This window comes from Euprymna scolopes, chromosome 3, assembly GCF_053919585.1.
Source record: "Euprymna scolopes isolate OS-2025 chromosome 3, ASM5391958v1, whole genome shotgun sequence".
NCBI classification, from domain to species: Eukaryota; Metazoa; Mollusca; class Cephalopoda; order Sepiida; family Sepiolidae; genus Euprymna; species Euprymna scolopes.
In genome coordinates, this window is record NC_136484.1 from 891,665 (window position 1) to 908,688 (window position 17,024).

The 17,024-nt window shown below is 32.1% G+C and overlaps 1 long non-coding RNA gene across 1 annotated transcript; it reads left to right on the top strand.

The window, feature by feature from the left end:
• The first annotated feature begins 4,681 nt into the window (after nucleotides 1-4,681).
• LOC145252740 (uncharacterized) lies at nucleotides 4,682-16,450 on the top strand. Its single transcript, XR_013863664.1, has 2 exons — nucleotides 4,682-4,820; nucleotides 14,036-16,450. It is a non-coding gene; the product is annotated as an uncharacterized LOC145252740 (long non-coding RNA).
• Nucleotides 16,451-17,024: the final 574 nt, after the last annotated feature.

The following is a 17,024-nucleotide window of genomic DNA, read 5'->3' on the forward strand; positions in this document are numbered from 1 at the left end:
GTGTCAAGCTGGAACACACTGACACAAAGTAAGCTATACACGTGTAGCACACACAGAGTAAGGACACCAGGCACGCGACACATGACATGAGATGACAATTGACACGTGCATATTTCCTGTGAATATTTTTCCTTTTTCTCCTCTTCTCACCTGGACCCGAAGATGAACGAACGGGTCTGCACATGGCTCTGCGAACACAACCATGGAACAAACTTTTGCCTGTGCACATGCATGCATTCTTGAGGTAAGAGAATTTTATTCTGTTATGAGGAATATTTTTAATCACGAACATTTAATCATTACTTAAATACAATATTAACAAACTTTTTTGAACACTCAGTACACATGAATTTACACACAATGAAACTTACAGATAATCTATGCTTACATGTATACACCACACAGATGTTCTAATGTTATTTATACCCTGTTTGTAAATAAATGTCTTGTATATATTGTAATCGGTATTCTAGATTGAATTAATCAAGGTCGGAGTTTTGAACACGTTTTTTTTGTCTACAGATCGGTAACCCCGATCTCCAACAGAATTTTTTTTATTATTACATTTTCACCCCAAACAAGGCACATTACCAATTTGATATAGGGGGCTACTATCAGGGACATAAACTACAGGGGTACTATGTGGGGAGTTAGGCAGCAATATGTCGGTTCACGTTACACTTGAACTTCTGCATGTCAGTACAGTTAGGGAAACAGGAACCTGGAAGGGAATTCCAAAGTCTAGCGGTTCTGGGGAAGGAACTACTGGAGTAGAATTCTCTCTTACATCTAGGGATCTCAACTGTGAAGGGGTGGGATTTTGCTGCTTGTCGGGTTTGTCAAGGGTATTTACATCGAGGGAGTACAAGTGCTTGCAGTTTGTCGGAGCATTCACCATTAAAATACTTGTAGAACAGGCAGAGGGATGCTACATTTCGTCGATGGGACAGAGACTGAACCTTAGATGACAGTTCAGGACGTATTAGGTTGTCGACTCTCTTTTGAACCTTATCTAGGAGTGAAAGACTAGTAGCAGATGCACCAGCCCAAATATGACAACAATACTCCATACATGGGCGAATGGTGGCCTTATAGAGGTACAGGATACTTTCGAGCATTAGTAGGTTTCTAGCACGGTAGAGAGAATCTACCTTTTTCGCAGCGGTCCTGGCAATGCTGTCAATGTAATTTTTCCAACTCATGTTTCCTGTGAACGTTAGGCTGAAGAGTTTAAAAGATGTACTTTCAGATAAAGAGTCTTTGGCCATTGCTATTGATGGTAGAGAAGGTTTCTTGTAGTTATTGAAGGAAACAAATTTAGTCTTGGCAGCATTGAATGTGACCATCCATTTTTATCCCCATTCCACTACAGATTGGAGGTCATCCTCTAGTGTTTCTGCCATTTCTTTAGATACGCATCATTTGTTTTCCTGTTGTGTCTGTTATAGAGCATGGTGTCATCAGCATATATACCCATCTCACAGACAATTTTTTCAGGGAGGTCATTTATGAATATTAGGAATAATAGAGGTCTAAGGATAGACCCCTGAGGAACCCCCGCATTTATATCATATTGTTTAGATGTGCAACCATCGAGGACAACCTGGATTTTTCTCTTATATAAGAAGGACTTATGATAAGTATTCTGCCGGTGATATCGTATGATCTGATTTTCTCAGAAGACCTTCATGCCATACCCTGTCAAAAGCCTTAGATATATCTAGATCTACCACTCTACCTTCCCCTGCTTTATCAAGTGAATGGTATATACGCTCAGAGATTACAGTTAGGATGCCTGCTTGCCTAAATCCATATTGTTTGTCGGTCAGAAGTTAAGCATCTGTAAGTTGTTGGGATAGAGCTTGGTTAATTATGAACTCAAATATTTTGGCAAAAAGTGGGAGGATGCTAATGGGGCAGTAATTTACTGGGTCAGTCCTTTCGACAGAATTCTTGAAAACTGGTACTACAGAAGCAGTTTTCCAGCAGGCAAGAAAGCAAGATTTATTAAGGTATTTGAAGAATATGGTTATCTTCTCATTATAAGTGGAAAAGGGGATGGGTAGGTAAAAATGAAAATGCAAGTAAATAAAGAAATATTACACAAAACCGTTAAAAGATATGAAGAGACTTTACAAACACAAGCATACGTTAATTAATCAAAAGCAATTTCAAGCAAACGAGAAGAGAAAATAACTTTGTCACATTCAAAGTTATCTTCCATTGAACGATAAGTATATTTGTGAGTTTATACTGACGCTTGTTTGAATCGAGTCAAGGACAAAACCCTCGATTTGTATTTTCTTACACAATGAATAAACGTCGACATGTTGGAAGATGTTTTGTTAAGGACGCCGAATCACCTATCACCGTCTAGAAAACAGGGGACGTAATGCAACAATGAAATGTCTCAAGGAATATGCCAGAATGCCTAAACGTCACTATTGCTTACATTTGTTCACATTCTCCCATAAAATAAAGTATGTACTCATAAGTTCTGAAAAACGCTATCGAGGTTGGAAGTGGGTCGTCATTGTAACCTGCCAATAAAATGCTCCTATTTACAATGCCTCCCCACGGGACAGAGTTAGACACCAGGGTCGTTTTTTAACGTGGAGAAAAGGAACAAAAATAAAAATTGTCTCAGTCGTGAAGGATTTCTCCTCCACAGACAGCGAACAAGAAATTGAAGTGCAGCATTTGAAGAACAGATACTACACTGTGATCTTGTCCCGAAGGCCAAGTACGGTGTTGACTTATATGAAAGTGGTCTCTCGCTGTAATTTCTAATTATCTATAGTTAACTATCTCTATTCTTAAAGGAAACCTGCCTAAAGATCCTGCGAATAAAACAGAAAACGATATGGATGAATAAAGTGATTCCGGACAAAACCAGTTTATGGATTAGCTTTATTTTGAACAAAATTATTTGAAACCTTACATGTTATGTAAAAGTAAACCCGATCTGATATGGGGATACTTTGCCAGTGCTTAGTTTCTCTCTCTCTCTCTCTCTCTCTCTCTCTCTCTCTCTCTCTCTCTCTCTCTTCGTAACAGAGTGAACACTCGGTTTGTTTTGAACAACAAAAAAGCTTTAAAATATGATAGAACTTACATAAACTAATCCAGGTAAATAGAAGAGTAATTTATCTTGCCTTTGGTAATATTTATTTGTTGCATATTTGGTTTGACCCATTTTTATTCTGTTAATTACAATTGAAAATACTCAAATTCAATTTCTAAAGTTTTCTAAAAATTTTAAGTTGTTTTACATTATCGACACGTTGACTTTTCTGAATATCTTGTTTGTACTAAGTGTATGACGTCACATTACCACGTAGGGCATATTTTACGAAGGCCACGTCGTTATCACATTTTCTTCTTTCTTTCTTTTCGCTCTTTATTTGTTTGTTTTATTTATTTTTTTTGTTTTTTCGTTTCTCTTTTCTCTTCCGTCTTAATATTTTATAGCGTCCATCTTTCTCTTTTTCTTTCCTTCAATTTTGTTGTTTTGATTTCAGGCTCATTAGGGTATTGTGAAAAATGGACCGAATAATATTAAGTTTATATCAATTTTTTAATTGCAACTTCAAGGTAAATTTTTGTTCAATATGTGTATTTAAATTTTAAAAAATTAAATATTTTTTACTTATTTGAATTCTTATGTTTCATAATAAATAGAAATTTCGATAGATTTAAATATATTTTGTTCGAAAAAATAAATATGGGAGGGGGCACTAAAAAAATATTTCCCCTCGTATATTTTATGAAAACTGCATTTTATATGTAATTTCATTCTAAAATGGATAAGTATCGAAAAGTTCACGAAAATCTGACCATTAGTTGATTTTTGCTAGATTTATTAAATACGGGTATGTTTTCACGTTCGGAATGTCTACTACATGGGAAAGTTATTTTAAAGCGCCAATTATGTAAACACAATTTTCGTCTCTCAATTCATTATTTTCGTTCGATGGAAAAGTTTTTTATTTTAATTATTACTGGTTTATTTTGCCCTTCTTTTAAATGGTACAAAAGTTATACTGATAATATTAATTTATAATAAAGTTACATCGTGTTACATATAGGGCAGCGTAATTCTGTGAATTTTGGCAGTCCCTAAGGCTCATACAATAGGAGATTATTACATAATTTAGGTAACAAACAAACAAAAAAATAATAATAAAGATGAACATATATTCTATTGAATTAGATGAAATGTTTTCCTCTAGTACAATAATGTTCTAATTTCGTTGTGTTGGTTGAGTTTAAGATTCTATTTGACAATAGTTACTTCAAGCAATTCCCATTTCGAAAGATTATAAAAAATAAAAGAAATATTCTTTACGTAAAGAAGGCGAAAATAAAATGAAAAACCCGAGTTTAAAAAACGAAGTCGCGTGATCATTTTCCACTAAGATGCATCCCCTCCTCCTCCGCTTTCTTTTCTTATGCCTCATCTCCTGGTATTCCGTGACCTTTTCACGAAAGTCGCGATTGTCGTCAACTTAAAATACAAGATGGCGTGTCCTTCCTTATTTAATAACAAAATATTAAAATATTGAAATGAATAAATAAATAATAATTTTATCTGTAATCATAAAAAAAAAAAAAAATCGGACAATTTTACGAAATCGTTCTCCATTCTCATGTTTTTCCTTTCTTTTTCATTTTCTGCGAATCTTCCCTTCCATCGCCATCTTGCATTTTTGTTATGTTCGTACAAAGAAAACAAGTTTGCTCTTTTTTTTCTTTTCCCCCAAGCATTCATTTATTTCTTCAAAGCGAATCAGTCATATAAGAACAGATTGGAAACAAAAGTAAGTATTAACTGAATTTCTTTTATGATTAAAAAAAAAATAAAAAAACGAACTGACCAATCTTGTCATTTCGTTAAGTCAAACAAGTCATTTGATAATTGAAGTCATAAAAATAGTAAGATTTTTCTTGATTTTTTAAAATAATTTTTTTACATTTTAACAAAAGGTATTGCTTTTGTGGCGATGATCGTTTATAAGGAAAGTAGTAAGATAACTACGAGTGGCTTTTATGAATAAACAAAAGCACGAGAAAGGGGAATTCACTTAAACACAAGGAAAGTAGAGGTCAATGTCACTTATTTTTTAATTTTTATTTTTTTTCTCATGTTAAACCCAAACAAGGCATATCGCCACTTGTACGCAAGGGGGTACTATTTGGAACCATATTAAGGGGAGATGAGCGAGATGTTGGTTTATGTTACATTTAAACTTCTACATGTCAGTACAGTCAAGGAAACAGATAACAGAAAAAGAATTCTAAAGTTTGTCAGTAAGTGGGAAGAAACTATTAGAGTAAAAGTCTTTCCGGCATTTAATGACCTCCACAGTAAAGGGGGCGTTATTTTGTTGCTAAGTGGGTTTGTCGGAGGTATGTATTATGAGTGGTCACAAGTGTGATGAGTTCATCAGATCACATTCCAATAAAATATTTGTAAAACAGGCACAGAGAGGAGGCAACATTGTGGTGATGGGACAGGGTTTGGAGCTTAGTTGATAGTGCAGGAGTCAGGACCTATTAGGTTCACGACTAGGTGTGTCAGAAACCGACCTTACGAATGCATGAAAAAATATTGAATAATTCGACTTCCTATCTTTCCAAACTTATAATTACTTGAAAATTATGATTCAAACCCTAATTTGTTTTCAATTAAAGGAGCAAAAACCAAATTGTAAAAAAAATAACAGGTGTAATAGCAAATTATGCAATATTTTTTTTAATCGATTTTCTTTAAAAAAGATTTGAAGAAAATAAACGAAATTTAACTTATGTCGATTATAAAAAATCGATATAAATTCCAAAGCATCACTTACCTATCAAAATTACTAATCAATGTGTAGTTCCATTCTTCATTGTTAAGAATTTATCCATATTTATGTTTTAAAATCCATTTATTTTTTAAATAAAAGAATTTTTTTAAATGCTTATTTGAAAAAGGCGCCATGACGCAAGAATTTTACATTTTTATCGAAAACCGGTAGGTTTTTTTTTTTTATTGTTTTGAACTACAGATGGACAGAAGGAAGTAAAAACCACATGTTCGCGTTAGTCGTCTAGCCTTGTCCGTGAAGAAATATGTGTTCCCATAGTTTAAAAATAGTCAAATTTTACTCATAAGATTATTCCTTTAAAAAAAAGACACTCGAGGAATTTTTTTTTTTTCTCAAACAAATAAATAAATTTTCGATTTATTATATTTTCATTCTTTTTTATCGAGTGAAATTCTTTTTTAAATATCTGAAAAAAGAAAACATTGAATGAAATAGGAAAAAATTGTTGTCATCGTCCATTACTTACTGGACAATATAAGCAAAACATAGGCTTCCAATTAAAAAAAAAATCAACGTGGTTTTTAAAAAAACTTTGGACTTTACAGGTAAATTTCCAAAAAGCACTTTTTTTTTTTTTTAATTTACAATATATTATTTTAAAAAAATACTCCATGCATGGATGAATGGTGGCATTGTAGACGCACAAGAAAATCTGAAAATATGAAGATCTGAGTAATCTTGCATGATAGAGAAAACCCACCTTCTTTGCAGCAGCAATTGCAATGTCTTCAATGTATTTTCTCCAGTTCATATTTCCTGTGAATATTAAGCCTAGGAGTTTAAAGGAAGAATTCTCAGGTATGGTGTTATTAATCATGGCTGTTGGTGGTTGATGAGGCTTCTTGTAATTGTTAAAGGAAAACAGCTTAGTCTTAGTAGCATTAAATGTTATCATCCATTTATAGATTCATTCCACTGTGGTTTGGAGGTCGTTTTCTAACGATTCTGCCATTGCCTTAGTTATGTGTACATCCGTTTTTCCCTTGTACCTGTTATAAATTGTTGTATCATCGGCAAATATACCAATATCAGGAAGGTCATTTATGAATATCAGGAATAATAGAGGTCCAAGGATCGACCATAACGCACTCCTGCCTTAATATTATGCTGTTTGGATGTATGTCTATTAAGGACAACTTTGGTGGTCCTTTTGTCTAAGGATGATCTAATTATATATTGTATTCATCACCTTAGTATGCCATAATCACGTTGACACACCAGTTCTTGCCAGATCACCGAAGTTAAGCAACATTGAGCCTGCCCAGTACCAGATGGGTGACCATTTGCGAAGCCCAGGCACTGTATGTACCTTCTGAGAAGGTTGGGCGTGAGGCCAGCACCCTCACCCCGGAAAACAAAAGAACTTGCTACAAAAACATCTGCAAAGTTGTGGATTGCCTATGCCTCTTCAGGGGCTCAAGGCTATGGATGGTTAGATGGTTTATTCATCACCTTATACGTATGATTTAATTTTCATTAGGAGCCCTTTCATGCCAGACTTTGTTATAAGCTTTAGATATATCAGGGTCAACAGCTCTGCCTTCCTCCACCTTTTTCAGTACATGATATGTGTTCAGAGATGGCCGCTAAAATATGTACAGTAGAATGACATTGCCCAAATCATAGCCATTGCATAGGAAAACTTGGGAGGGAGTTGTGTGTTGGGTGTAAGGTGAAGTTGGAGATGAATCGCCAGGCAGGAAGTTTTACCTTCTAATTTCCTTGATCATAAAGGAATTACTGATTGTCCTTTATTCAGTACACTATTATAAATTTTCCAGAAATTACGATTTCCAATCCTCTGCCATTCTACGCATTTCCTGTTAATTTCGGCAGAAGTTTTTGGCTATAGATATTTTATTCTTGCAATAATTTCTTGCATTTATATATTTTTTTCTTATTTGTACTTGACTTTTGATGTATGAACTGGCAGAATGCATGTTGCCTTTGTGCAATGTCCCTGCACAATTTGAAATGAACCATTAGGAAGAGTGGAGCTTCTGTGTGGGAACATGTATTAATGCCCCTTTGCCCCATTTTGTTGTCTCATTGGCACACTGTTCAGCAAGAAGAGAAAAGATATTGGCCAATGAGGCATCTCTGATGTGTTTTCTAATGACTTTCCAGTCAACCCTTTTGTAGTACCTTGTTATTTTGAGCAACAGCTTCTCACTTTAGGGTTGGGATTCAAGAGTGAGGTCTACTGATACCACTGGGTCGATTATGGGCATTTGTCACATAATCCTCGGGTACTGTGGTAAGGAATAGATCTAGAAGTGAAGCCAGCTGGTCTTCACGATCTGGGAAATGGGTTGGGAACATCATTATCTGTGTAAAGGAATGAGCTATAGAGAAACTAGGACTTACGTATCTAGCAGCATTTGTGTAATTTGAGGAAGAAGCCAATTTTTTATGGTGAACATTAAAGTCACTAAACACATGTACTTGGGCGTTAGTATCTAAGGAGAACGCTGCATTTATACTATCAGAGACATGATCGATTAGAGTACAGTCCTAATTTGACTGAGAATGGTAGAGAAAATATAAGTAACTCACACTGTTGAAAGGATAGTTGAAAGCACACGAAGGCCTGATCATGTGATTCAAGATGTTACTTTCTAATCAAGGGAAGGGTGCTACGAATATAGACTAAGTCTGTGCATATATTTGTCAGAGACAGGTGGGAGAAATAGTTTCATGTTAAGAGATAGAGGAGATTGAGGAGTATAGGTTAGTTTCATTTAATGCTAACATATCCAAGTGGCATGCAAGCACACCCAATTTGCTCAGTTTGTTAGAGAAAGACATTGTGGAAGGAGACATTCATTGTCTTTGTCAAGAAACAATGCCAAGTACAAGGTGGCTGATGCCTCCCTGATATTGTACCTCTGTGCCTGGCTAAAACAAAGAAGGAGTGTGAAAGTCAGGTGATAGGCAGTCTATCTAATCCTTAAGCAATTCAGGTTTGCAAGCCTAATAATTTGTTCAAGTCACCAGCTCTAGGAAGATGTTCAACCAGCATTAAGGAGGCCTCCTCCCCATGTTTTGGTGCTGTGACAGGGAGTCAGTAGCACAGATTTTATATCAGATTTTTCCTTCTAGATGGATGACATTACAGGATCTATAGATCTACCACACCAAGAGGGGTAACTATGTACTTGGCTTGCTACACCAGGTATTTCTGCAGCCCCACATGGATGAAAAATTATAACTATCTTGCTTAAATAATTTTTTGCACTCTCCCAAATAAATAAGCTGGGAATTGAAGATAGTTTCTCTTCTAACAGTAAGCAGAAATCGTGTATCTATTAAGTATTGTGAGAAAACAAATCTATTTTTAGTTATTAATTTGTTTTAAAATAAGTAAATAAAATATGAATAAAAATATCTGCATAATGTAAGGAAAATCTTAAGCAAAAAAAAAAAATGGGATAAGATTTACATATAATAGTTTCATCCAAAACGGACAGATAAATGTACTTTACTTGGAGTTCTAGCTACCCATAGTTAAATAAGTTTGAAGTTTGAAGATACTGCCTATTAAGAAGAAGAGGTGGGAGGACTGACTTAGGGGTTCAAGTGTGTTATTTTGAGCACCTAATGAATTTTTTCTCTTGCAGTTAATTGGAAATCTAATTTTCGATTTCTTTATTCATAATTATTTTCAAGTATAAAGCTCGTTTTCACAAAGCAACAAATGTATATGTCCTATTGCATATATATTGCTAAGAGGACAAGTGGAATGAAAATATGAAGAAAAAAAAGAGTTTTAAGAAAATACAGAATATGAAATATTAGAAATAGAAAATAGGTAATATTTACCGTCCCGAACTTGAGTTTTGAACAGGATAAAAGTGTGTTTTACTTTTTGCTTATGAGTTTAGTGATAAGATAGATTTACAAGTAGTATTAGGTGTAGGTCTATATGACTACTAACGTTTTTGATTTCAATTTTATCCAAACTGTCACAGGGCATTCAAATGGTACTGAAATTAAGTGGAATACTGTTTTTTCCTGGCTTAAATTTACACCCAACGTCCTTTTTCTGTTAAAATTTGATCTAATAATTTTTTTTTAAATCATAAAGTGAATAAATTTTCTTACATTTTAGGCAATTGTGCCTAAAATATAAGAAAATTTATTTTCCAACTTTTTTTATTTCTATTTTCATGGGGAGGTGCTAAAATATCTGAAAACCCTAATCCTAATTGAACTCTAAACAAACGCCAACTCCAATCATTTCTTAACTCTCTATCATTTTGCTTAAATTTTTTGGGGTTTTGCATTCTTGTTCTTTAGTGTCATCTGTCTATTTTATATTTTACTTACAGTTTTCAAAATGTAAGTTGCTTCTATCTATCCCAATTTATTTCATAAATCACCATTGGAAAAGTTCAAATGGATATTGATCGTTTCTCATCGATTCACTTATTCCCCATTATCAATTTTGTTAATTTGACATCGAAATTAAGGTTTTGTAATCTTTTTTTTTACAGTGCTAAAATGTATATTCACAAGTCAGTGTAATTAAATTTATCCGAGAAGAGATTGGCAAGTGAAGAATGTTATGAATTAAGTGAAACATAGAAAAAAATCCTTCCAAATATGAAAAGGGTGAAATACAACCACAAAGACGTTTTAGGCTTGAATAAATGTACCACAGATTCCCTGTTGAAAACTTTGATAATTGAAGCCTGTAATAAATGAAACTTGCAAAGTTAAACAAGAAATCAAGAGAAAATACCAGGAGAATGTTCTTAGATTTCATTCCATTATTTTGATTAATAAAAAAGTTGTAAATGCCAAAATAACACACTTTCAGCAGTTGATAATCCAGCTATCACCTGGCTAATTACCATGTTTTTTTGCATTGATATTTTGATGATCTTCATATATCTCATGAAATCTTGACAAAAATAAATTATATAATGTACTAACAACTACCAATCAAATAAACCACATTTTTTAAAATATAAAATTGAAATAAAAACAACAAAAACTAAAAGATCAAGCAAACTTAAAGTAAAAAGAAATTAAAATGTTCCTGAATTTTTTTAATGAGGGTTGACAATTTGAATGATTTGGCTTATTCGCACTACTGTTCTCATCTTGAATGCACTAGTAACATGCAAATAAGTATTCAAGTTTTTATCTATGTTTTGGTATTTTTATAGAATTACCTCTCTCGCATCAAATGACTTAACATCCAAAGAAGTTATTTGCGGCAGTTTTCAATGTCAAAATGGTTCTTCACAGAGTACTTTAGTAAATAATAACCACAGTATTGGAGACGGGAGCAATTCTATAAAATAACATTTTATAAAACATACTATTATTCAAGTCTTTTGAAAATTGGATGTTTTTTAAAAATAGAGAGGGAGGAGAAAAATCTTTCTCCCTAAGATTTTTCACCATAAAAATAAATCATTTTTACATTTTAGTAACTTTGTGTTTGTGTGGTCGAAGTACAATAAAAGGATTGGTTAAAGCACCAAGGAAGAAAGTTTTACAAGTTTTAGTTAATTTATTTAAGTGACTCGTCTGAAGGTTTTATTTCTTTTCTAATAATCCGACATTGAATTCTGTGTTTTTTCCTTTTCAATCTGAAAAATTTAGCTTAATTTCTGATTCATTTTGAAAATATTAAATCCACATTCCCATTGCTGATAATTATGATAAATACTGTGTTTTAAACTGCCAGTAAAAGAACATCTATACAATGTTTTGGAAAAAAATACAATGTAAATTTATTTTACTTGTGTAAAAACAAAACGAGAACTTTTGTCCAGTAAATCATCTTACACAAACATAACAGGATGTTTCCAAAAAGTGTGAATATTTCAACGGTTTGCCTGAATTAGATATAAATGATTTAGTGAGTTAAAAATTTTCATGGCTCATAGTGAGACTACACTTGATGTTAGTTTATTTTACTTGTGTAAATACATAAAACGGGGACTTCATGGCTCATAGTGAGACTACACTTGATGTTTATTTTGATTTTGACTTTGAGGTCTGTAAACTAGTTGTAAAACAAATTCTAAATATATGAAAGGCAGGTGGAGTGGAGATAAGCAATAAAATCAATCTTATTTTTAATAATTATTTTTGTTCTATCCTTATTTCTATCAATAAAACATATTAAAAACAAGAGGAACACAACTGCATTAGATGATTGAACAATGGAAACTACGTAAGAAGAGAAAAGAATTTGAATTAAAATGGTTAATAGTAGATAAACCTAGAAAGTATAAACCGAGTAAATAAAAAAGATGTAATCTATATTTACTCAAAGCATAACATATAGTGAATTCTATAGAGGACATTCTGAACAAAACATAAGATGTTATTCAAAGCTGTCTTAAAAATAAATTTGTTATCACAACTAAAACCTGATTAAAATAAATTAAAAAGAAAATTTACAGCATATGTCGAGGGTGAAGTGTAATTGTCGAAAGAGAATGTTAAATTTAATGCTAAGATTTTAAAATGATGCAATAAATAAATTATTATCAACGTAACATATGGAAACTAAAATAATTATAACCCAAACAGGAGAAATAGTAGTAAATTTAATTGTAATAATTGTTATTGGTAATAAAATAACAACTGAGTAATTTCAATAACACAAGAATGGAAAAAAGATCTAACATTAAGTAACTGTAAATATGAAGACACAGAGATTAGGATGGATTAAAATAAATTTAATTAAAATATAAAGTTGAAGAAAACTAAGTGAGAAATTGAACTGATATTGTTACAAAGACGATAATGTAAAAACTATAAGTTTAAAATTAAACAAATTAGACAATACTAAGTCAAAATATTAAAATATGAAAGCCTGGGAGTTCGATTAATTGATAAAAATTGACACAACAGAGTTATCTCTTTTAGAATGTAAAGGTTTTACATGTGATAATGAAGAGAAAAGATGAAAGAATCAAAATAAAATGCTCAGATAATGAGAAGAATTGATAAATTTAAAATTTAAATTATTGACATAACCAGTATGGAATGAAAATCAATTTTAATTAATATGATTTAAATTAACCATTCAATTACTGTTCTTTTTTTAAGAAATAACATGTTAAGCAAAATTAATTAGTAGATCGTAAAATGTAAAGAAACTTGATACGAAACTATTGTAGATTGAGGATGAAATAGTGGAACGTATCAGAATAAACTAGAATTTGAAGGTGTGGATAAATATTTGAGAAATCAATCAAATAAATAAATTGGCAAAGAAAAATAATTATGAAAATAAGCATAAAAAGATTAAATTAATATTAAAATAAGTAATTGGTTGAAATACAATTTAAAAAGTAAAAAGAAAATAATAATTATATATTGCATAGTTCCTAGCTTTTTATTGTCAAATGAGTTCGTATCTCCTCAGTAAAATAAATTTGTACAAACTTATTTAGTTGACACTTTAGTGGATTAATCTGCTTTTTCCTTCGATATCAAATGACTTGACTTTTCCAAACATTGTCTTGAAACTATGTCCTTTTACTTAGAAAACGACACTTGAAAAATCATTTTAATAAGATTCAGATTTTCCTGTCCAAATTATACACTTTATTATTAAAAAGTAAAAAACAATTTAAACTTTTTGTTCTATCCTTTATTGACTAATTTATTTTGTAAATAATCTATTTGAATTGTAAACAAAAATCCGAATTTTTTAATTGCTAAAGTTTGCAACTTAAGTTCAATTACATTTGGAGAAAAATGTTGGACAAAATAATTCAGAGTATTTTGTATCCAATGTTGTGGAATATAAGGTTCAACAGTAGTATAATAAATAAAAGTATGTTACAGAAATTATACAACCGCTTTTCTAATCATAACTGCCATCAATATCTGCCATAACACTTAGTCATAACTACATTGTGTCTTTTTTATGTCAATTTATTCCAAGTATGTAGGTCAACTTAAACCATAATACATAAAATTGATTTATATTAGAAAAAAATGTGTTCACATGTCTTTAATATGTGATCTGTTCTCAGAATTGGTGACTATTTTTCATTAAATGTATGTGCAAAACCTACTCTTCACTGGAATAGAAGTCTAGAAAACTTTGGTTTTTGTTGTAGTTGTGTTACTTATATTATTTTTCCTATTGTATGCTTCATTAACTAAGTTCTTTTATTAATTTACAGAGACAATGGAGAAAGGGGAAAGCATATTATGAAAATATATAGAATAGAAATGTCATTGTTTTGAAGGATATGGAACATAAATTTGACACAGATCTTTAATAAAGATAAAATACATCACAATGGATAAACGTTATTTGTGTGAGGTTTGTGATGCCTCATTTTCAACACCATCAAAAGTAAAAAGACATATGCGAACACACACTGGAGAAAAACCATATTCTTGTGAAGTTTGTTGCTCAACTTTTTCAGAGACATCAACACTAAAAGTTCACTTGCGAACGCATACGGGTGAGAGACCTTATTCATGTGACGTGTGTGATTTAACATTCTCAACGCTATCGATTGTGACACGACACATGATAACGCACACAGGAGAAAAATCTTATTTTTGTGAAGTGTGTGGGAGAGCCTTTTCACAGCAATCAAATTTAAAAAGACACATGCAAACGCATATTTCATTGCACATGCGAACAAACATCGGAGAAAAACCTTATTCTTGTGACGTTTGTGGTTCGTCCTTTGCAAAAAAATCTTATATAAAAGTCCACAAGCGAATACACACTGGAGAGAAACCATATTCTTGTGAAGTGTGTGGCTCAGCATTTTCTGACAAATCCATGTTAACAAGACACATGCAAAAACACACGGGTGAAAAGCCTCATTCATGTGAAGTGTGTGGCACAGCTTTTGCAAGGAAATCAAACTTAAAAATTCACATGCAAACGCATGAAGAAGAAAGAGTAAAGCCATATTTTTGTGAAGTGTGTGCGAGAGCATTTGCACATGGATCTAATTTAAAAAGACACATACAAACCCACACGAGATCAAAGCTTGGTGATTAATGCTTATAAGAAGTTGAGTGGTTCCAACAATGAATAAAAGTTCAGGTTCTGCCACACAGAAGTACAGAGTGTAAACCACATTATATTCAGTTATATACTGAACAAATGGGCCAATCAACATGTTAAATATGATTTGAGTCAACAATTTTAAAAATGCTTAAATAAAAAAGACTCCATCGTCTGGCTAAAGCATTATAATTGCCTTCTAAAATCAAGGCAAAATGATATATGCATGGAGTTTTGATTTGACAAATGTGCCAAATTCACAATAAAAAAATGACATGCGAACATCTTCAGTTCAATAATCAAAGCCATGAAACCAGACATAGTAATATGGAACAAGCCCAAAAGAATTGTGCTCATTATTGATATCACAGTACCACATGACTATGGCCTAAATAGAGCTGAACGGGAAAAGATAACAAAATATCAGGAACGAAAGAGTGATCTAAAAATGGCATGGTCTCTGAAAGAAATAAACATTATACTGGTTGTGATACTGACCAAATAAAAAAGACTCTTCAGAAATACTTAATAGCAATTTCTGGAAAACCGAACTGTAACAAAATACAGATAGCAGCCATAAACGGAACAACATCTATTCTTAAAAGAACTCTTAGATATAAATTTAAATCATGATGGAATCATGTGTTAGCTCTAGGAGGGAGCCCTTGATCTTTTAAAACTAACTGAAGTAAAGTAAAAACAAAAGATTAAGGCTTAGTGATTAATGCTTAAAGAAATGAATGATCCCAGCAATGAATAAAAGTTCAGATTCTACCATACAGATGTAGAGAGTGTAAGCCACATTATATTCAGTGCTAAACTGGACGAATGGACGATTCAACATGTTACATATGTAGAGTGGTATGAATTCCAGAACTATATAGATAAAAAAGGGTCCAATGTCTGATTGAAAAGTGGATCACTTCACTATAATCAGGAGAAGATTATAATTGCCTCCCAAAATCTAGGCTTAATGAAAAAGGCTTTTAGAAGATGACTAGTCTCAATAACAGTGGAAGGCTCAGCCAGACAGATGTAAAGACATGTAAGATTCTGTTGGATGACCACTATTTTACAATGCAAAACAATGGAATATGTCAATATTTTCAGTGACAAGCGAAAAGTTTAATATTGAATATAGCATCAAGTCTTGGAAACATACCAAAAAAGCTGTTGGAAATAATAAATCACACACCATTCACTATGACTATGGAATTCCTACAGGGCTATTGAACGTGACAGTTATATAAAACAATAAGGAGAAAGAAATAACATTAGTAGAAGATAGTGTCACCCATCACCATCGAGAACAAAATAAGAAAATTTTTTAAAATTGTAAATAGCCTTGTTTGCACACATTAAGAGATTATTTTTATCTTCCACCATATTTTTAAAAATTGTATTAAAACATTTTAATTCTCCAGAGAAACTCTTAATTAAAAGATGTGAATATAAAACTTGTTCACAAATCTAATTTGCACACTGTAGAGAGCAATCTTCACAAATCTTGTAAACCATCTTATGTAATTGTTTCTGTATTAACTATATAAAGTTGGTAAATATTCTATTCAGATATTTTGTGAAATTAATGTAAATCTATCTCGTCTATTGACAAATATTAAAATTCCGCTCTTTATTAAAAAAATATGTAAAGACGCATGCCGATCCACACTAATAAAAAATATTTTAGTGAAGTGTGTTACTCAGTATTTTCTGATCACATTTAAGTAATCATCTTATAATTAAAAACTTTAAAACATTTAAGTAATCACAGACAACGCAGATAAATCAAAACTTATTCTTGAGAAGTTTGTGCATCAGCATTTCAGAGAAATCAGTGCATAAAAGCACATGAAAAAAACATTGAAACAAATCCTGTAAATTTTATGGATATCACATATACTAGCATATTGCCTTATTTTTTGTTTCTTCTGTCATAATTTTCGAACTTTATTATAGTATTTTCGGTTAAGTCCAAAAATTCAGTACTCTAAGTTAAGACATCAGAAGTGAACTCAGTTTACCTAAATATGGAACAGAACATGAAACGAAATACGAAACTATATTGAAATAATTTCCAAAAATCATTTTGGTTCTAACACTTCTTGTGCTATCCTGAAAAGATAAAAAAGTAATAAACT